The following is a 21,620-nucleotide window of genomic DNA, read 5'->3' on the forward strand; positions in this document are numbered from 1 at the left end:
TCCGGCGAAATCCGAGGGGTAGCGGTCCCGTCGTTGGTTCCTATACCCAGCACCTCCACCACTCTGTTACGACCTCAGTAGGCGTCTGGGGGTTTATTGATACACGGTTCGAGGGACGAGCCGTATCGGCGCAGGCAGATGATGATGATCTTCTTCTTCCACACCCCTTGCTTCTTTTTCCTTCTTCGTCCGGCACATACGTGGCGTAACATTATATATATATATATATATATATATATATATATATATATATATATATATATATATATATATATATATATATATATATATATATATTTATATATATTTATATATATATATATATATATATATATATATATATATATATATATATATATATATATATATATATATATATATATATATATATATATATATATCATCAACGTGTGTTCTAACCAAACATTACTCATTTTCGACATCTCTATGTTCACTCGCCAGAATATGCAAACAAGTCTTCTGCGCCTCACATAACACTAGCAAGCTCCCTCGAAGAGTCACAGGTTGAAAGAGGTGGAGTGTATACTTGAAGGCGATTGCATCAAATAGACTTTATGAAAGATATATATGCTTAAGTTTTTTTTTTACATGTTTGTTGTTGTTGTCGTCGCTCTATCGCCATTTTCCGTGCTCGTTTTCCTTTTTTTGCCCGATACCGCGCACCTGCTACCCAAAACCTATAGAGCCAGAGTGGACGCGAACGAGGTGCGCTGCACTCGCTGTATGGCCCTCGCAAACTGCTCACGATCATTCAGATTTCCTCGCTCCGAACAGTTTTTGTCTCGCGTAGTATTTTTCCCCCTTGCTCCTTCTTCTTCTCTTGAGAGCGGGACTGTCAAAAACAGGGCGTCCCGGGGGCCGCGCCTGCGGTCGGAGCGAGGCGTCGGCGCGTGGCCGATCCGCTAAGCTGCTGGCAGCTGATGGACTGGCACCACAGCCGGACTTGGTGACCAGGGCGGCTTTCTTCTAGCTTGTTTCCTTGTCACGGGTGCCGGTCGCGTGGGCTGATTTGGAAAGTGGCTCCCCTTGGGAGCATGGCGGGCCGCGCTGCCAGCCACCTGATTGGCCTTGTGTTAGGACTCCGGCTTGGTATGCGAGGAGGGCGGAAGTCTCTGACCGCGCGGCAGGGCAAGCGAGAGCGCCTCCTGATGGACAGCGTGACGTCCCGGCCGGCGAGAAAGCGCTTCACAAGAGCAAAAAGACTCTCGGCCTGTCTCGGCGCATTCTGGTTGTCTGCGCTTGCTGTTTGCGGTTGCGCGCGGCGCCAACGGCGGGAATTGGCATCTCGACAGCGCGCAAGGCTACACGAACCTTCGCTGTCGTCCGAGGGGAAGCAACGCGGACTGCACATGTGTGTTTACTGTTGACGCGCGGAGGAGTCTATCCGGATAGTACTCAAGGATTGCACCGAGAAATAAGCACGTCCGAAAGACACACCCGTTCGACTGGCAGTTACGACGCGTACCTCCCAACAACACGCTGCATTCTCATCCGAGGCGTTAATGAAATAGAATTCATGATCTACCTATACTAAATCCTCTTAACAAAGCCAGGGCATGCGCACTTGCTTAGAATTTTACGACACTGCCCTTTTTATTTTTTATTTTTTTCACTTCGGGTGCTGCTGCTAAGCAATAAGAAAGTTGAGCCAGCAGATGCGAGGAAACTGTTACAACGATTTCAGCCCTTTGCATGCTTGCTTTCCTTTCAAGAGTTCACCGCACAATTCCGTTCGTTGCGTGTCGCACATTCGCGCGCAGCTCAAAAGCAATAAATGAAGTCAAACGGCCTCAATAAGAGAGGCGGTGGCCGTTAAACCATCTACGGCCGCAGCCGCGAAGAACACGCGGCAAGCGTCATGGAGTCGCCTGCTCTGAGACCGGAAGCGTGAATCGCCGAACGCGTGTTTTCCTAAACTGATCAGGCGGTCTATACGCCGCGGGCGCCTAGCCCCTGGCCGAACATTTCCTCGCATGCGAAAGCGGCTCATGCAAAGACGGCTGCTGCTGCCCGGGGCCATAAAGGATCCCCACGGTATGACGTGTGCCAGTTCGGCCATAAATTCGGGGCTCTAGACTCGCCGGCCATTCCATCACAAATTTGCGAATTCACTTTCCCTTCTTTTTTTCTTTCTCATCGCACTTCTCCCCGGCTTCCCCCCAACGGCTGTCCCGGAGAGGTTGCTTAACGCGTCGGATGACGGAAGGCAGCCATTTTGGCTCTCCGGAGGTGTTGATTACAACGGCAGAGCACGAGCATGGTGGTGTGTCACATAACTCTAGCACACGCCGCATGGTGGCGCGCATGAGTCACGGCTGATTGGACGTCTCCGTAATGCTCACGGCGCTGCCATTGGTCGAGGCGGCCGCAGTGCGCAAGGTCGTTGGTTTTATGGTGATGACGATCCCGCGGATTGCCGTGCAGCGGGGGAGCCTAATGCTTGATGAGGCCATCGCAGTAAATCAAAGAGGTGACTGGCGCCGCCGGTGTGGCTCCACCGTGAGGGAAATAACGGAAGAAGACGAAGGGGAAACCTGCCGGGAACGGCAGTATAAATAACGCGATAAGAACAAGAAGAGAGAGCAGGGAAAAGAAAGAAAGAATAGCTGGACGCGGCCCGTGGAAAAAAAAAAAAAGCGAGCGCTTCGCGAGAGAAATGGCACCGTTCGGACACGTAAGCTCGGGTAATGTGGCGCAGGTTAGGCGCGTGCGCTTTATTCGCGGCGCGCGCACACCGTGCTTTTTTCCCGCGCGCCAACCCGATCGCGCCTGATTTATGCGGCGTCGTGAGGGTGCCAGCTTGCCCCCTCTTCCTGACTCAGTGTCCGAGAGGAGAGTCTGGCTTCACCTGGCGGGTGTCTATGGCGTCGCAAAACTTCTCCGTCGCGCTCGTCAATCCGCGTGGGCGCCTGTGGATGTCCTCGAAAAACAGCCAAGGACGAGACGGGTGAATCGCGAGTGACTAATCGCGAACCATTTTTTTTGCTCGCTCCCACGCGGATCGCTCTAGGGTGTGCTGACAGGTTCGGGCTGAGCATCGGTATATACGTATATATTAGCCAGAGGCGCGGTTGGGGCCTCCATTCGAGCTGCAGAACAAAGGCATAAATAGACTTGACAACACGGGGTGCGTCGTGTAGCACGATAAACAAATACCTATTATCAAGGGCACTGTAGTTCGTTATAATACCACCGTATACTTTAGAGTAGTCGTAGTATTCAATTCGTAGTTCGAAAACGAGAATACATGAATAGAAGAACCAGAGATGGCAGATGCACCACCGCGGTGGTCTAGTGGCTAAGATACTCGTCTGCTGACCCGCAGGTTGCGAGTTCGAATCCCAGCTGTGGTGGCTGCATTTTCCGATGGAGGCGAAAATGTTGTAGGCCCATGTGCTCAGATTTGGGTGCACGTTAAAGAACCCCAGGTGGTCAAAATTTCCGGAGTCCTCCACCACGGCGTCTCTCATAATCATATGGTGGTTTCGGACGTTAATCACACATCAATCAGAGATGGCAGATGGTGGAGTGTAACGACGTTATATCGACTGATCCGGTCCGACTGATCCGGTCCAGCCTACATATTATACACTTAACACTGCACATTCTTCAAAGTGGACCGTACTCAACCGCTTTGTAAGTGCCCCTTGTCGTGTGGAATTACGCGCTTTTTGACGATCACTACATCTTACGTATTTTGTTCACCATTGCATGCACGAAATTTTGTGCCCACCACTTGCAATTTGCACGTCGCTTCGTGTTGCTTTAGTCACGTTAACCGGAAATGCGTGGTTGTGCGAGAAGCGCGAATACCTATTATTGGTATAGACACGCTTGTGAAGAGTTTAAGCTTGTCAGAACAGTATTGTTGCATGTAATAATACGAAAGCTCAGTACACCTACTCTGAGGTAGTGAATTATATGAGTAAAATAGTCAGTCATGCATGTATGTGGTGAAGGAAACTATCTTTCTTAATTACGAATTATATGAGTAAAATAGTCAGTCATGCATGTATGTGTGTGAAGGAAACTACCTTTCTTAATTACCCATAACAGTATTGTAAAAAATAGCAATATATATATTGTTGCATTATTTTTTAACACACACCAAATCAACATAAAAAGAAACGAGGGAGGCAAGTGAGGTTAGAAATAGATGAAAGGAACATTTTAACGGACTTGGACATTCGTTATCGAAAACTTGATTACTTTAGGTTAAGAGAAGCTCCAGGTAGCGTTAGGATTTTTGTGGTGCCGTCAACTGCAACACTGCTGGTTTGATAGCAGCATCGAAAGTCAAGGTGGTTATGATGGACTGAGGCTTATTTATAAATTGCTTGCGCGTACAGCGACAGTAATTCATTCTAAGCCCGCTTGGGGAACGCGCATAATCACGCAGCCTTTCCTGAAATCCAACAAATATGTTTAAATGAGAGCAAAAATAACCTCGTTATATATATCACGACGCCAACTCATCGTTTCCGGTGCTTTTCAGTACATTCCATGAAACGGCATACCACCTTTCTTCATAATGTCGGCTGCTACCTAATTCTTCGTAAATAGTTAAAATGATTCTTTGAGAAGAATAGTTTGTGTTGGTTGGCGCTCTCGCACAGTGCGAACCTACACTTATTTTGTTACCAACTCGGCAGAAAGCACTCGGTCGTTGCTGTTCGCAAACCTTCCATCGTATACCTAACGAGAAAGAGATTTAGCCACCTGCAAAGTAGTCCGTCAAAACTTAAGTGACAAGTTTCTTTTTTTCTTTCTTGAGAGTCGCACTGCAGCTATATCCACACAAAGCACAGCGGCGGCTCGTCAAGCGAGATGCACTTCCGGAAAGCAGGGAGTGCTGGCCAACGCTAAAAGAGGAGGGCGTCGACAGGGTTGCCGTCGAGTCTTGGCAGATCACCTCACCAAGTGGGCTTAAAGTGCGCAGGCAGTTTCCGCGCGCAATTAAAAAGGCTCCCGAGTTCCGCACATGATGGATGCGGCCCAGTGCGCAGCTCTAATGGAAACGGCGTCTTGAGTTACACATAGACAGAACTCATTGACCACTTCCTGCTTTTGCAGAGCCAGGTAAGGGTGGCGCGCCGCATGGATTGCAGTGGACCAGGCGGAGTCATGAGGAGGGCGAGAGGGAAGGGTCGCCTATCCGGCCGCCGCCGCGTGCGCGCTTCGGCGGAAAGCTAAAACTAATCGCTCCAGTGCGCAGCCGGGCAGCGCGGACACGTCCGCCACTCATTCATCACGGGCCGGTCAACGGCATTTTGCCGTCGATTCAGCTTGTGGACAAAAGCGCCGATGGCTTCTCGTTGGACCGACGACAAAGGACCCCACGAGTCCTGGCTGCCTCTGGGACAGGTCGCAGTCGCCATTGTCTTCCACGTCGCGCCTTCGGAGGACGCCCCACGAGCACACGCGCTGCTAGCACCGGTTCGGGGAACAGTCGCCTCGCGAGAAACGAGCCCCGCCATCAGGGAAGGCCGTGCAAATCACCTCGATCACTCGTCTACCCAGAGCGAAGTCCTTCCGACAACTTGTGGGACGATGAGCGCCCAAGATCCGAACTAAACAGCAATCGCTGCTTAAAATACACTTTTTTGTTACAGCAGGTATTTGAAAAGAACCGCGCTTGCATTCCATGATAGACAATGTCATGCGCTGACGTACGTATGCTCTAAGTCATATAACCAGCAGAAAAAAAGAAAAGAAAAATCACCGCAGATATGGATGTGAGTAGACAATGCCTGGCGCTTCACAATTTCTTTCAGAAAATGTCGGTGCATGAGGGCTGAGTTATTGTCCATGGATTTGGGTATACCGAAATACAAAAGGACGCACGTACCATCGAGGAAGAAAATTAAGGACAGAACAGAAAGGACGTCAGTAAGCAAGTACCAACTGGCCAAACAAAAGGTTTTATATGGACATGATTGCTGAAAACTGAAGTATCCACAACGACGGTGTTTCACTCGATCTATATACAAAGTGACCACACCATAGCAGCAGTAGCCGGGCGCTCCGCAGAGCAAGCGGCGCAGCAAAGCAACAGCCGTCGCTGACGCCCGCATAATCCAGCGGCGCGGCACGCACATGCGCACATGCGAGGCGACACATGCCGAAACGACACTGCCTGCCTGTTTCGGCGGGACGCACCAACTCCTGCGGCAGTTAAGAAGGATTTACGACGGCGGGGGAGAAGGTATATTTATGTATACATCCGCGCCGCTTTATGCGTTCGCTTTATATATTTACATATCTGCCTGAAAAGGGGAGACGAGAAGCCCGAGGAATGAAGTGACAAAGAAAGAGAGGTAATAAATGATTCCTCCGCCATGACAGTTCCGTTTTTGTAAGCCTCGCTCGTGGATCGTTTTCTGTTGGTCGCTTCTGCTTTTTCTCTTGCATTGTTCTCGCCCTGCCAGCGGCGGGGTGTGCGCTTGTCAAGTCGAATCCATCACTCAAACCCTACCATAAAAGAACGCCATTCCAAAATGATGGCGAGGGAGGGCTCCCGTTTCCAACATGGCCGCTGTGGGCGAGAGGTTGCCAGACGACAGTAAACGTGACGAACGCCTCCGCGTCGCCATCACCGCCATCTGTCCGCGGAACACTAGGGTTCGTCGTTCTGGTATGCGCCTCCCCGCGCCATGAAATAAAAACGCAGGGAAAGGTGGACGCAGAAAGAAAGGAGCGGGCGACACTTGATGTATGGTTACGAGCGGGCCGCCTGACGAATGGACATCGGCGTCTGGGGTGGGGTGGTTATTCCGGAATATTCGCCATTAGTCACTCGAGGCAGTGCGTAACGCGATGCTCGTTCCATTGTAATTGCCGATTCGGGTCGGCGTTCGCATCGTCATTATAAAAAAGAAAGAAGAATGCAACGAGGCGGGGAGAGGTTGATAAAATATGATCGGCCGACTGTGCGTGTGTGTTGGCTTAGTGTTACTCAACGCGATGACCGAAGCTTCGTTGTTTGCAGGGTTGAACGGACAGCGACGCACGCTGGGCGCGTTAAGATTATCGTCTTTCGCGGTACTCGATTTATGGCTAGACCCGGAGAGGGCGCGCCCTTGCAGCCTCACCCGGCGCGAGTGGGGGGCGCGCTCGCCCCCCTCCCCTTCTCATGTCGCCGCACAACGCCTGTGACTGACAGTGCTTCAAAAGGTACGAGGCTGCTGGTGGCTGCAAGGTGGCCCGAGTGGTGGAGTTGCAGCGTCGGTGAGAGTGAACGCTGGACTCGCCAAAACGAACACGTCTGGAGCAGCGAAAGGTAGACATATATGCTAGACTGCGCTGCGCCATTGGAGGGAACACCGATTGACGAGGCTGCGCCGAAATGACAGAGTTATCAGATACTCTGAAGAGTCAAGTGACTGTATAGTAAATGATCTGCGTCACTGAATGTTCGACAAAAACCTGTCAGGCCGAGCTATATGGAACGCCATCATTGGCTTTTCACCAATTCGACGCGCTTGCTTGAAATATCGAAATTCTGAACAATGCGAAATTTCACGGCTCCTCATTAACGAAAAAAATTACCAGCACATCGCTGTGACAGCAAAACGCCTACGCAACGTACGACGCCGCGCTCGGCGTTTAGGCAGCGTAAAATGACGACCTCTCCCAATCTCCTTTTCAAGTGTTACTTTGAGCCAAACCAGTCACATATCTTGTGCATACGACTGCTCGATATATGCGATGCTTCGTGGATTCATCTATACCGACTTTACAACTGCGTGAGACGCATTGTGCACAGACAGAGCCGTCGACACGACCATTAAAATAAAGCTTATAATTGAAGTAAAAGGATCACTGGACAGGAAGGTTGTGCTACACCCCCCCCCCCCCCCATTTTTTTTTTTTGGTATCTGAGAACGTGCCGTGCCGTCAATTTCTCAACACGATGCTTCGATCCGACCAGAGACAAAAAGAGGGGGAGAGAAAGTATATTCCGAATGTTGCGCCGTAAAAGAAGTGCTCGACATAGAAAGAAAAGAACAGTAAAATAGAAGCGTGGCTGTTCAATGGCTGCTTAGACAAGTAAATGAACGAAAAAAAAAAAAAGATCGCTCTGGGGAAGGCGGCTCTAACGAATATCTTTTTTGTCATTGTTAGCCGCGTACTGGAGACTTACGAGGCCGTGCTGACTGAATAGCTGGCCCAGATTTATGAGCAGCACGGTTCGGACTGATCGGGCGATGCCAATTTTTGACGTGCGGCGCATAAATCAGCCGGTGATGCAACGTGCGGCCCGCGGCGCCGAGCGACGGCGGCCGTCCTCTGAGGAGACGATTTATTATACTTAAGCCCAGTCAGGCGATGACGCTAGCCCGGCGACAATGGGTGGCGGCGACTACGACGAAGCACGGTGGCCATCCAAGCTGCTCGCGCGCCACTGGCCCGCTTTCGTTGATTTCTTTACGTTATATCCTTCCTTTTTAGAAGCGTCCTTCCTACAAAAGCGATGCGTTCCATATCTTATTTTATTTTTTAAAGCGCTTTTCTTTCTTTCACTTTTATTGCGCGCCGAGCCTTGCCAGGTTGGTGCCGCATGTTGAATCAACAGGGACCACGACAAACAGACGCCTTGATGTCGTCCGGAGGCGATTATATGCTTCCTATGTGTGTATACGCGCGGCGCCCACCTAATCCGCTTGAATGGCTTTTTGCCGGCCCTTCTTAACCGCCCCATTTCAATCCCTTTTCACTTTTTTTCTCTTCATATTTATTTTAGAGTTACGTCTCTGCAAGCAACATACTAAATGACACATGACTCCGGCCGCGGACACAGAGTGTTCGGTTTAACTCACGAAAAGCTTTGACCGGCTTGAAAGGGGCTCAGCCCCGTGTTGCCTGATCGTTCGAGACACGTCTGGGAGTGTCCCTCGTCGAAGCAGTCTCCCCGCGTGTCCACATGCGCAGCAAAAAAGAGCGTTGCTACAACGGTGATGGACTGCGCTGTGACTCAGTGCTCTGTGAAACGAGCGTGAAGCGGAGTCAATCGTAATGATGCGATGACTTCGTATGAGCTAGGGAAAAACGACGCATTTCGAGGCACCGCGAAAAGGAAACAAATGAACTGGGAATGAGGTGAGCCGCAGACGCAGTCATGCGGCTCAAAGGAGCTACGCCTATAGCGTCGATAGCGGTCGACAGATTTATACAATACACCCAGAAGTATTACAAGAGGGTTTCGCGTTGTAGAGAGTCACATATAATGCAGACAAGCCATTCGGATATCGAACAACGAATATTATAATTACGTCATGATCATTTTGAGGTGTTGCATAAGCAGTTGATGTATCTTCCTGCAAGAGGAGGTATCAGAGAGTTTAATCTAGCACCGCCCCCCCCCCCCCCCGCACGCTGGCATGCACGCACGCATAAATGCATGCACGCATAAATGCATGCACGCATAAATGCATGCACGCATAAACACACACACACACACACACACACACACACACACACACACACACACACACACACACACACACACACGCACACACACACACACACACACACACACACACACACACACACACACACAGGTGGTCTAAATTTCCGGAGCCCTCCACTACGGCGTCTCTCATAATCATATAGTGGTTTTGGGATGTTAAACCCCACATATCAATCAATCAATCAACACACACACACACACACACACACACACACACACACACACACACACACACACACACACACACACACACACACACACACATACACACACACACACACACACTTTTATAATTCGTTGCTATAACGTGGTTTTTACGCTTTCACAGTTTTTAAAATGTTATATTTTTAATATGTTATATCTTTCTTAAGAAAATGGGTGCTAACAAGGCGCACAGAAGGCTGCATGCACTATCCACTATCGATTTGATGCAACCTACGCTGCATTATTCGTCCTGTCATTGTCTTTGAAAAACGAACACAAAAATTTTACTTGCATTTGCGAAAGAGGTCCGTATGAAAGTCATACGTGCAGTGAGCTACCGGTATACTGTTTCCACATTCGCAAAAACTTTCTGAGCCAAGGGAGAAAGGTTGCTGCTAATGGTATAAATGAAGTCCGTAAGCAAACAAAGCGCATTTCTCGTTATTTCTCGTTGTGCTTACCTTTAATAAAGTTTTATCATAGAAAGACCACCGGCGTAAACTAGGGACCTCCTAAGCGAAATCCTATGTGACCTTATAACATATACTTACATAGTCATACGTGTACACACTAAACCAAATCTGACCCTTAAGGGTGTAAATGAGCTTGTCGCCAGACGAACACCCTTTGCTCCCTATTGGGTGTTCAAAAAAGGGTGCTAAGAAAGGGTGCAGAGCTCAGCACCCTTAAGAAAAGGGTGCAGAGCAAAAATTTTGAAGGGTGTAATGAGTGCACCCTTTAAAAAAAGGTGCTGTGACGTCATAACACCCTTTCAAATGGGTGCTGGAAGGGTGCTCCACATCGACGTACCAGTGGGCCAAATCTAGGATTGGTGCTGGAGATGGCTAAAAATGCAGATTGCTGTATACTCTGTAGACCATGCTGAGTGACAGCCCACATACGGTTTGTTAGTACTTGGAACACATGTACTAAGTCGTCCATTTCACCCTGAACACGTGCACCATGCACGCGGCCGGCTTTCCACAGAGTGCCTTCCGCAGGCGTTTATTAAACTAGCACTGAAACACAGTGACAGCTCTAGGTGGGGCTTTTACATCATAGTCTTTTAAAACACAGTGTCTCTGCAGTGAAGCTACTGGTAAGTTGGGTCCAGTGTTTTGCTTTCTCTATGTGTAGGCAAATAGAGAATCCGGCACTGTTATCGAGAAGTGCTGCAATTGTGCCTTACCCTGTCCAGGTGCTGTTCCTCGGGTTTTCGTTTTTGGCTGCTCTGGATAGAACAAGCGGCACTTCTGAAGAACAGTGTCGAATTTTAGATAAGCTTGTACTGTTGCAAGAGCAAAGTTAGCTTCACCACAAAGGAAGCGTGATTTGGCGAAGCCGCCGTTCTCCAGCAGTCAACAAAGTGGAGGCCCACTTACAGCTGTCTGTACGTTTGTGTACTAGTTACCAAAGTGCCCTCGAGAAGCGCTCAGCAGAGTGCCGGATGCATGGTGAAATGTTCAAGGTGGAAGTAGACAATATGTAAATATATACCTTAAAGCAAGCTATATTGAATAAATATGTGTGTTTCAATAATCATGAAATTGATCCCAGAGTGCGTATATGGCCTGCGCTACCCATTTTCGGTCCAGAATGAATGTAATCTATTCAAGGCCCCTTGCTGCACACATGCATGCACAATTTATGGATACTTGGTCACCATACAGACATGCATGCCTGCAAATTAAAATTCACAAGTTTCGAATACTGGTGATTATTTCAAATGCCATATACTCACTTTGAAAGACACACAGATAATATGCACTAAATACAGAACCTTACCACATTGCGCTTTTTTAGATTATGTGTAGCAGACGTGAGCTTTTATGCATGTGAGAATGCAAGATATTAGGCCCCAACAAAAATTTCTGACAAATAAATTAACATGATGCAAATAGTCACTATTTTATTGTACATAGCATACAACCGAAAAAGATTGACAATAGTAAACATGAGCTATGACCTTCTGCATAAATTGTAATGGTGAGATCTTTGTGAGTGAGGATCAATCTTCTGTTTTTCAAATCTTTTTTCTTACGAGTAGACATCTTTTTTTGTGACGAGACTTCTTTTTTAACTTTTAACATTCTTACTTCCCTCCTTGCATAGTAGGTAACAAATAAATTATTTAGAACAACAAAATATAAGTTAGAGGCACCAGCAGTCCAAAGGTGCTTATTGAGGGTGTTGCCAGTGCCCACAAAATTGAAAAAGAAAATAGATAGGAAAGTAGGTGTGTGGTAAAACATGTGGGCTTATATTACATGCTTTAGTCATCATGCTAAAAGCCTTGACTACAAACTTGCTCAAGGCTTATTTACAGCTCTCCCTTTATATATGTGTGTTTCTAAACTTGTGCGTTACAAAATCACAAATATTGGCAAAGTAATGCAAGTGGTGTTTGATTAATATAATGTGATCATTCAAACACTTGCACAATCCATCTTCAGCTGCCCAGGCGACTTTGGTTCCTTTTACAAAAGTGTGGTCAGGGCGCTCCTTTTCTACAGCACATCCGCACCAGGAAGCCTAGAATAAAGACAGAAGTAATCACTAAGAGTTTTACAAGACAGACTGTCCAAGATACAATATGCTTTGTCATGCTGGAGTGTTCTTAGTTCTATGTGAGTAGAAGTCAGCATTGAAATTCGCTTTGTTTTCAACGGAAAACATGCTTGTTAGAGGTCCCCCAGGCAAAAAACTGTAAACAACTTGACAGTACCTGGGGGCCTATAGAGGGTAACACGTACAACATATTTCACATACAAAAACAAACAGTATAGTAGGAAGAAAATATATACAAAAGAAACATCTGAGCAAAGATTCAGCATGATGCACACGTGAAACATATGTTACGTTTGATTAAAAAAGCTATTCATCAAGTAATTGCCCACATCCGATTTGAACAAAACGAATAAGGCACTGAAGTTAATTAGGGTTTTTAAAGAAATGTAAAGTCCCAATAAGCAATATTCTAGTCTAGCTCTACAATAGTGTGTCATGTATGTAGTACTAGTATTTGCCTGTTAGGTATGCTGTAGTCATGAACATATTCAGTTTTCCTAATACCTGAAACTTGGTATGTTGCAGTCCAGCTGTTCATGTTCAATAAATAATTAATGGTAGCATTTAGGTTACAAAATTGATGCTAAAAATTTGGCAGACCCCACATACCTTGGGAATCGATGTTATGCGAAACACGCATAACATGTATTTTATATTTTTATTGAGCGATCTTATGAAGTGGAGCTCAATATAAGTACAAATTCTTGCACACACATACGTTAAACAGCCGCATATGTTTCATTTGTTATGGGGAGGTGTCACACCTTTGACAACATTAGCAGTTATTTGCTGTTTCGTAACGATGCCAACAGAAACATGGATATTAGCCACACTAGAAGTGATAGGCTGGTATGAAGCACTGGTGTTTGCACTGGCACTCGCGACGATGGTAGCCCTCAACACTGCTACACAAATACTTCACAGGATGGTGCCTGACTACAATTGACTTTGATTCGACCTCACGGCTGCATCATATGATTGATATGTGGAGTTTAACGTCCCAAAACCACTATATGATTATGAGAGACGCCGTAGTGGAGGGCTCCGGAAATTTAGACCACCTGGGGTTCTTTAACGTGCACCCAAATCTGAGCACACGGGCCTACAACATTTCCGCCTCCATCGGAAATGCAGCCGCCGCAGCCGGGATACGAACCCGCGCCCTGCGGGTCAGCAGCTGAGTACACGGCTGCATCATAGGAGTGCACATGTAATAGTTATAAAATTTGATAGTCAGTACTGCAACGACAGTTGATGTTACACAAACGTTTGAGACTATTTAGAAAGTATAACCGAGGCCGGGCATGACTCTGTGGTAGAATACTTAATTACCAAGCAGAATACTAGGTTTCGATTCCTGCTAGGACACTTGACTTTATTCTTTGCATTCATTTGGTCAATGCTGCCAATATCAGCTTTTTAACATGATAGCGTTGAAGAGCTCGTGTCGCAGAAAACCCGCGTCTGCCCGTTGGTTGTGAGCGAAAAATCCTCTGTGCATCTGTGACCGATAAATCAAGTTACCTGGTTTCCAGAAACTCAAAGTTCCTACTTATGACCTAATGGAGGCATGCTAATTGCTGCAAAACAAAACGCCCAAGTCGTACTACTAGACACTCAACACAGGGCTTAACACACGGAAGTCTATTGACATCGGCCCAAAATTAACGTTAGATGTACAGCGCTATTCCTTTGCCCTATTTCATGAACTACACATTGCCATGATAATTGTACCCTGGTATTTTTGGTGGGCTATATCGCACAAAAATTACAAGGATTATGTCAAAAGAATGGCATCAAATTTTACCGAAATGTCGTCGAAATAGAGACACAGGCTACTAGTCTTATTTATAATGCTAAGAGCGTTTAAGGTAAAGGCATTGAAGATAGCTGGTGGCCTTTTTCACTATCTAGGTATCAATTTTTCACTATCTAGGTATCAAAATTCTGCCATGCCAGTCATAGTTTACTGACATTGCAAGCTCAAGAAAAGTGTGGCTCTGAAGGCATCAACACAGTGTTTCGCCAAATCTTCTAAGAAGGCAGTCTTTAAAATTGCTAATGTTTCCAATTTTTTTCGCTATAAATTTCGTGCCTTACATCCAAATGAACCTCCATCCTACTTGTTTTTTTGCATTCGTGCTCTCACTAACTGCTTACCTTGTCTTGTCAAGTGTTCGTTGACATAAATAGGACTACTTGATCTAAAAGGAAAGGCCACTGTAGACAGACGTAAGTTTTTTGTATTATCCAGAACATTTCATTTGTAACATCGTTCATAATGCACTACTATTTTTTTTCAAACTAGGCTTGTTTGTTCCTAATCTGTCTGCAGTGTCAATATCATCACGAGTATTGGTTTTTCCATCATCGCCCAAAAATTTCGGACAGCGTCAAAAGAAAACCCTCATCTGAGACGCCTTTGATGTCGGATAATTCAACCTTGAATACAGTGTAAATTCTTCAATTTTCATCTGAAGTTGCTTATTTTCACCTGGAAGTTTTTTGTGCCTGTTTCAAGGTGCGACAGGCTCTTCATGCAAAGCCTTTATTTCTAAAGAGAGCGCGTTGACACTGTCACCACCTTTGTTCCACACTTCTTGAAGGACCAAAGTTCAGTATGAATTTCGTACTTGAAATCCTCTGTTTATTATGACAAAGAATTCACAGGAAACATTAGTACTCTTGTTTAGCAGGAGTGCATGCAGTAATATTAACACAATTAAAGCAAGAAATAAGTGTCTCACCTGTGCAAAAATGATTTTGGCAAGCACTGCGAAGACCACCCACACTGCTGCCAAACTGAGGAGAATATGGAGAGCACTTCATATAATGAGGCAGCGTCCAGTAGCTTGGTGAGGCACAGCGCATAAGCAGGGTGAACAGAGCTGATGCTTGAAACAATGGTTAAGAGTTCGCTGGTGCTTGGGCTCCTTGACCTTGTCAGGAAATTTCCTTGAGCAGCCTCACTCAAATGAAATGACAGACCGTGCCGAAGAATTTCTGCACCAGTGCAAAAAAATTATTTTAGTGAGGTTTGTCTAGACTGCATGCGCTGCTTGCCAAATTGCAGTGAATGGCTAGAAACTCATGGCCAACATATATTTAGTGGCACGCAACTGAGAAATACAAAAAGGGCATGCTGCAGTATAAATACAACGAAAAACATGCTGCTGCAGAGCTTTTCATGTCGATGTCATACATGTGAATTTTCATTCACCTTTATAGCTCACTCATGCACGAAGATGAAGTTAGAACTTTTAGATGAAGACACCCCCTTTTAGCTGTATCGACTGCGCGTAATTAAGAGATAAGCATGCGTGAGTAATGCTGTTGCCTGCAATCAATAAATTCTGTTCTTGAAGCTGACATCCATAAAGGTACATTTGCATTTCTGTAGTTATGATACCCATGTGATGTGTTTCTTAAGTAAATGCCATGCAATATGCACCATATGAATATTTTATTCCGTAAAATTGCAATACCACTGCATATACATGTCAGTATGTGCATATGCATCCACAGCAGATAAACCATAAAATTAAAGCAATACTGACACATGAATTTTTTACCAAGGTAGTGGAGGGCTCCAGAAATTTCGACCACCTGGGGTTCTTTAACGTGCACACAAATCTGAGAACACAGGCCTACAGCACTTTCACCTTTATCGAAAAAGCAGCCAGCAAGGCCGGAATATCATCCTGCGACCTTCGGGTTAGAAAACGAGTACCTTAGCGACTAGACCACTGCGACAGGACTTCAATCTCCCTGTTCCCCCATGTAGGGTGATAGACCGTCTTTGCTGGTCTGGCTAGCCTCCCTGCCTTTCCTTCTCTACCATTTATTCTCATGAGTTCAACGAATGAAGCTTCCTTCAAACGGCTAACATTCGGACGTTTATAATTTGCCTGAAATTGAGTTCACTAAATGAATATTGTGTGCTGCTTCAGTGATCATTGATCTAAATTGTTCTGGTTGGCTAAAAAGGCACTACTCCTCACTTCTAATCAAACAGCACAAGCTGTGTGACCATAGGGGAGGAAAAGTGGAAACGCTAAGACAAAACATCAATCTTGAACCCCATGCCATCACAATGAAGCAGGCAAGCTTCTGCAATATTGACTGGCAACCAGGATCTCAGACACTGCAGATAGCTACATAACAATGGTTTCCCAACATGACGTAAAGGCAGCAGGATCACATATTGCCTAACCTGCTTCATTATGATAATGATGAGGCCATAACGTTCTTGGCCTCTGTATGCTAATAACAATTTAACTTGCTTATCATGTGACATTAACATTCAATATTACGTCATGAATCTTGCATCCTACCATGTGGTCTAACTACCAACAAGGCGGTTTTAGTGACGTCGGTGCAAGGCAATAAACAACAATCACTTGGTGAACATTATTTTTGATATTATTCAATCGGTCTGATGCGTACATCTTCAAAAAACGGCAGTTTAGATTTGTTCATTCTTAGATAAATACAATGTCTAAGTTTGCATGTCAGCAGCAACATATGCACGCCTTTGGCACGCATACTGTGATGTATAACCTTATTGTGTTTTGAGCAATAAATTAGGCATTCATACACTGCACATATCACAGGTCCCTTGTAAATCTGCAGCAAGGTCATAAAGAATTTATGATATCAGATAAAGCGTTACACTTGTATTCGAAAGTGTCATTGGAAGTTTTGGTAGAACTTAGTTTTAGAATGGTTGTAGACGTATAGGTACTCGGCAAAGTTTTAACTCCAAATCGGGCTGCAGCACCCACAATTCTTTTACAAACCAGAAGAATGCAATGATATGTGAACAGGGGGGAACAAGCAGTACCACCAAAATTGCACTCGAACGAGTGAACTACTGCTCAACCTAGCGCTTGCACAGCTAACGTACGGCTATTCGGCCACTCATAGAGAAAATGTATTGACCCAGGCGTAATTGCACGCTTTGAGAACCGCACCTACAGCACGCTGTGTCAAGTTTACGCACACTTAATTAAGCTGAATATCATGGTAATTTAATATTATACGTGCCCGGTGTATGCAAACACATTTGGTCACACAGGAAAACACATCTACCTTATAGTAGTCACACACATTTAATGATCATGTAGCTGTTGAAAAGAGGACGCGTAACATATAAAACTTTCTTCATATACTTCTTTGCACAGAAAACGAACAAGGCCGCGTAAATACCAACGCGGACACCACGTTATTCTTCTCCATTCTTCTAAATTAAATACGCAAAGATCTAATTCAACGCGAATCGCCGGAATACTCCAACGCACGCGACACACAGACGACGCTTACGGCTTCCATGCGCAGTCCCCGAACGGCGTCTGACGGCATTGCAAAAATATAGTGATTCATATCGTGCAGAGCATCGCCCGCCGACTCACAGCCACACAGCGCACATTGCTTTAACCTCCTTCGCCACAGAAAAAATTCATCCGCGCGTAACGTCCCTGAGCTTAGACTTGAGCCTAATGAAATCAGACACGCCAGCAGGCTCGCTACGTTAATAAAAACTCACTTATCGTCTACCAGCTAGAAAAACCTTAGTTCACAACGTTATTACACTATAGCGCTTTCGGTGTTAACCGCGGGAGGAGCCGAGGACGCGAGCGGAAGCCTGGATCGGGCACGCCGCGGCCTGGCCGGAGAAGCAAAAAACAAAGCGTCGACAGCATAAACAACCACCTACCTTTTTAGTTTGGCGAGCGCTCGATGGTACAAAGCAGCCGGTCCTCTCTTGAGTATAGTGCATCTTCGTAACAAGCAGCACCGACAGAACACGAAAGACAGCGCAAGCACACTTTGAACAACATAAAAAATCGACTTTAAACACTCGGCACACGGCCGTTGCGGCCTTCAGGAAGATACCGCCATTTCTGTACTGCTGACGCCACCGATCCGCATTTGCGCACATAATTTTTTATATGATAAGTAAATAGATTATTTATGCTTAAATTTTAAGTAAAAAATGGTAAAAATAGAATATACGCTAGTGTGTATTGCATAGAATATTTTTTTATTTTGAAAATGACAAAATCACATAACGCGTAATTGCGCGAAATTTGAAATGTGAAAGAGCGCGCGAAATTTGAAACGTTTGCTTGCTTGTGTATTTCTTATACCGATACCTTGTTAACATCTGTACACTGGTTGAGTAGTTAAGCTGGCTGTTAAAAACAGTGTTAAAGCGGTTGTATATTAGTACAAAGTACAGGCAGCAAGCAAAATTTGTCACAACAAAATAAGCGTATTAGTTGACAAACAATATTTTAGCTGTCTTTAGTGAATTTTTTTAGGAAAATGTTTCAGTCAAGGCTCATTTTAACTTGCTTTAGAGAATATTTCTATGAACAAAATCAAGAATACGTTTCTTTAATGTTATAATATTACAACGTCAAAGTCCATAGCCAGCCAGAAAAATTGGTAACACGTGTCAACTGATACATTGTAAGGTTAACAAATATTTGTACAACACAAAACTATTTTATCTATCACGGTCTTGTTGGTTTGTATTTCTTTGCATTAACAAATGTATGATTTATATATACTGTCATGGACGAAGCTTTGTTTTCAATGTTAGGCGCGAACGAGGCCGAGAGCTCTATATGTGTAAGTCACAATCCTGTTGTAGCTCTACAAGCTGCGTACTCCGCCATTGGCTAGTGAGCTTGTAGCGCATGGCTTGGTCAGCGCCGGCCGTGAGGCGACGAGAAAAAGGTAGCAAGAATGCAAGAACCAGTGCAGAACTTACGTTGTGCCGGGCACTATCGCTATTCAGATATCCGTTACTGCGGTGTGGCTATTAATGAGACCATGGTGTCTAACCAGTAGACATCTAAAAGCTGTTGGTTATGCTCTATGACCACGTTACTCACAAAGCTTTGTCGGTGACCGTGCACCCTAATGGGTGCTCGTCAGCACCCATTAGTCGTTGCACCCTTTTTGCACCCTAGTTTCCACCCTTTTGATGTGTTCACCCTTTAGGTTCCGCTTGTAGGGTGCTGAGACGCGAATAGGGTGCTCAAAGGGTGTGCTTAGGGTGTCGGCACCCTTTTGACACCCTTAAGGGTCAGAATCGGTTTACTGTGTACGAATTCTTCCTTTAATAGAAACTATCATTGGGCATCTATCAATAACGCTTCATATAAATAGTCGGGGTCTGGAGCTGAGAATCATCAACGGATGGGACCACCATATGATGCGGGAATAAATGACGCTGGTGTCTTCTGACTTCCACTGAGAAAGCATCCTGGAAGAGTTAGACTTACCTATAGATGTGACATAAAAAATAAAAAAGGTAGATGAAGAAGATCCATTCTTAAAAAAAACTTGGAAAGAAATTAAGCGATTGAAATTGTAGAAATATCTGTCACTGCTTAGGTTATTAAACTATAGTCCTTGCCGAATTACTGGGGCCCTTCATTTACCGAGGCCATTCGGGAACAGTGACGCGACTCGTTAGTGGCATTGCCAAGTGTTAGACACTCAGATTTTGGAAGCGCGTTACGATAAGTCGAGTTCATAAAGCGCCATCCAAGAATGTACGCTTATGCACTGTCGCCCTCGGAAGCCACACGTCGGCGTTTGGAGAGCCGAGCGTCGCAGAGCGTGGTGGTAGTGGTTACAATGAAGAGGAAAAAGGCACCTAATTTCTGTCTGCCTTCAGGCGACACGGCGCAGTGCCTTATAGGGGTGGGGTGAAGGAGGGATAAAAAGGATAGAAGGAAAGTAGAAGCAGAAGAAGACAGCCAACGAGAGGAAAAAGAAGGAGATAGGAAAGTGGGGATCCGGTCGAAGCAGTCCAAGGGCGGGGTGCCACAGTGCGAGAGCTACACGGCGTCAGGAGACCGCGGAGGGCGAACCAGTCGGCGGGAGCTACGCTGAAGTCGGAGATCGCGAGGGCACAACCGTCCAGCTTGAAATCCTGCGAGCGAATCCCGTCGCAGAGCGTGACAGACCACTGGCGCCCACGTATACAGCGTACAGACACTACGTACGCAAACGGTGTTCACAACCTGTGCGGGAAACGATTGCTGGGAAGTGACAAACGCGCGGCGGAAGAAAAATAACAAAAGAATACAAACAAACAGAGAAGTGTTTGAGAGAGAGAAAGAAACGGACCGAAGAATAAGTGAGAGAGGAAGCGAGCCGAGTGCAGGGGTGTACGGAGTGCGCACACGCGCGCAACTGCATTCCTGGACGGAGGCGTCAAAGAGCCGACTTTGAAAAATTATCCCTCCTCACTTTTGTGAAGGTGCTCAGCGTTCTTCACCCCCCCGCCCCCCTTTGTGAACTATATGACAAGGAAAAAAATGAAGAAAGTGACAACGGCGGTCAGGCAAGAAAAGACGAACGATAGATATCGCATGACAACAACCCGCCCGGGGAACGGCAGGGTATATAAGAAACATAAAGAATAAGGAAGTTAAAAAAAAAGCGATATGGCATAAGCGGGAAGTTTAAATTTGAGTAGGGGTCGAGTGTCTCCTCCCTCCTCCTTGACTGACGACGAACTGATCTGGGGTGTCATTTGTTGGGTGAAATACGGTGCCGCTGTCCGGATCCATGATGACTAATTTGATATATGTATCTCCCCGATAAGACGGGTCCTAGGAATTATTTGTATTTTTTCTTCAATGAAGTTACTTTCCGGCAGTAGGGGAATAAATAAGTGAAAAAAAATAGTGCGCAGACAGACCGGACTCCCTGGACCCGTTCGCCTTCTCTGCGTGTTTTTTTGTGCGCGATTCCAGCGCGTCGAGCAACCCGAAGCTGTCTCTGTTGCGTCGCAAATTCATCCCTTTGATTCCGCGGTCCTGACAAGTGACGGGTATTACGGGTTTTCAGACCTGGGGTGGCCTACTTATATGAGCTGCCCGTTCATGACTCCAATCAAGCGTGACCGCATGATTGAGAGAGCTATTTGTACCTTCTAGCGAAGTGCAGTGAACATGCCATTGTTCAACCAAGTTCCACTTTCACACTTCGCTCCCCCCTCCCCCTTTTAAAGGGCAGATGACATTCGGTCACGTGTGGTTAACAGCAGCAGCAGCAGCAGTAGCAGCAGCAACAACAGCTACAAAAACAACAGCAACCTACCTTGCAGGTAAATACGGAAATGAAGTAAGTTGTTTGTGTAAGAGAACTGCTTAATAGAGTTCAACCGGAAACTGATCGCCCAGGCAGATTGGGTGCATAGAAATTAAAGATCTTGTCACTGACAAGATGAACTTCATGTTTTTTGGTCAATGGCTAGGTTTACTTGGTTTTCATGTGGACCCTATGACGTCAATTTGCTCGTTAGTTAGCCAGTGGCTCGATTTGTCTCGCT

The 21,620-nt window shown here is 45.9% G+C and overlaps 1 long non-coding RNA gene across 1 annotated transcript; it reads right to left on the reverse strand.

Annotated features, from left to right (window-relative positions):
- Nucleotides 1-11,577: 11,577 nt before the first annotated feature.
- LOC142775659 (uncharacterized) lies at nt 11,578-18,162 on the reverse strand. The gene is made up of 3 exons (XR_012886903.1): nt 17,979-18,162; nt 15,010-15,265; nt 11,578-12,226 (listed from the first exon to the last, which is right to left on the reverse strand). It is a non-coding gene; the product is annotated as an uncharacterized LOC142775659 (long non-coding RNA).
- Between the last annotated feature and the right edge of the window lie 3,458 nt (nt 18,163-21,620).

This window comes from Rhipicephalus microplus, chromosome X, assembly GCF_043290135.1.
Source record: "Rhipicephalus microplus isolate Deutch F79 chromosome X, USDA_Rmic, whole genome shotgun sequence".
Taxonomy (NCBI): domain Eukaryota; kingdom Metazoa; phylum Arthropoda; class Arachnida; order Ixodida; family Ixodidae; genus Rhipicephalus; species Rhipicephalus microplus.